Genomic DNA, 1596 nt, shown 5'->3' with positions numbered 1-1596 from the left:
TCCGTCCCCGCCGCCGCACCCCCGCCGGCGTTTAGTCCGTTCAAACGGCAGGAGGGCCGGGGGTGCCCGGCAGCCTCCGCCCGCGGGACAGGCTGCCAGATGTCTCGGGCCTGGGTGAAAGAAAATGATTTCACCCCTCCCCAGAAAACACTGATGGAAAAAATGGAACTTCTGGGAAAAAAGCTGAGAAGAAACTGGGGTTTTTCGAAGCAGAGCTATCTACGCTCTGTTGAGGCGAAAACTCTCCAGGACAGCTAGGGAAATAACTCCCAGTTTAAATTGCAGTACTTCTGCACTTTAAGCTTTAAAATACCTTTCTGAAAAGTTTTTTAAATTAAAATAGTTTCCAAACAGAGCTTTAAGTTATTGCAGTCACCATTTAAATTTATTACAGGCTTCTATACCATTTATTAAAGCCTCCTGAAATTGAGTTATACTTAAGGTTGTCACGTGCTTTTCCTAACCTCTTCCTCTATAAATAAGTTTCAAGTCTGCATTTACATGTTATTTTTGAGCCATATATATACTCTTCTCCATTTACAAGCGAATTACAGTAATTCCCTTTTCAGTGTTCACTACCTTTCTCCCCACACGCTCTGTTTTAGAGACATGCCAACAGGCCAAATGTACACGTAATATGTTGGCACGGGGCCAAGCTTCACCTCTAACGCTAGGTTAATTTGTCCCTGTCAAAAAGTAATTACATTTATTCATTTTGGAACATAGCATGCAGCGCTTTCTATGCAAGAAATTATAGATCATACAGTACCCACTCTTAAAGAAATAATCAAGTTACTTTTCATGTCAAACTATCGAAGTTGTTTCAACTTTCTCAACTCAGTCCCACAAATCAGTTGTTTTCGTTCACTCTTTCAAGGTTTCCGGAGAATGTGCATCTCCCGACAAGATCCGCAACAGAATCACTGGCAAATTCTGGCCTATCAGGCCTTCCAGCAGTATTTCCCCATCCAGCTAAAAATGACACTTCTAGATGTTTTACTGCGGCTTTGATCAGCTGCACTGCAATGTCGGCACAGCCCATCTCGCAGCAGAACAGCAGCCAAAGCCCGTGGTACGCGCCACCACAAGATGTCCTGTCTTTTTTCCTGCCACTGCATGAATGAGTATTTAGCTTCTTGATACCTGGTCGAGTGGATCAGTCATGGTTTTTTGAAGCTGATGTTGCATAAAGGATAGATTTGTGGAAGAAAAAAAAAAAGGATAAATGCTTTTTAGTTTTATTCCTACACTGAACATTCAGAATTCAAAGGTTTAGATTGGACAAAAAAGTTATGCTTAAGTTTTGCCTTAAACATGAATTCCACCATGAACTTAAATGGTATTCTCAGTTCCTTCATACTTGTACCTCAAAGGCATAGAAATGGAATCATTCCAATACCTCCTAGTACTAAAATTATTTTAAATATTTTGTATCATTTGAATACCACCTAAATCTAATTGTGATCTTCTGTAGTGGCCTGTGTTCACAGTTATCTGAATGATAATCACCATACTGAAGGTCCCATTCCTATATGCTGCACACTGGGATACATGTTGAGAGACTTCCTCGAGGTTTTCAAAGGTCTGTATGTTTTA

This window comes from Haliaeetus leucocephalus, unplaced genomic scaffold, assembly GCF_000737465.1.
Source record: "Haliaeetus leucocephalus isolate CR32 unplaced genomic scaffold, Haliaeetus_leucocephalus-4.0 Scaffold506, whole genome shotgun sequence".
In the NCBI taxonomy this organism is placed as follows: domain Eukaryota; kingdom Metazoa; phylum Chordata; class Aves; order Accipitriformes; family Accipitridae; genus Haliaeetus; species Haliaeetus leucocephalus.
Note: the sequence above shows the minus strand (reverse complement) of the source record.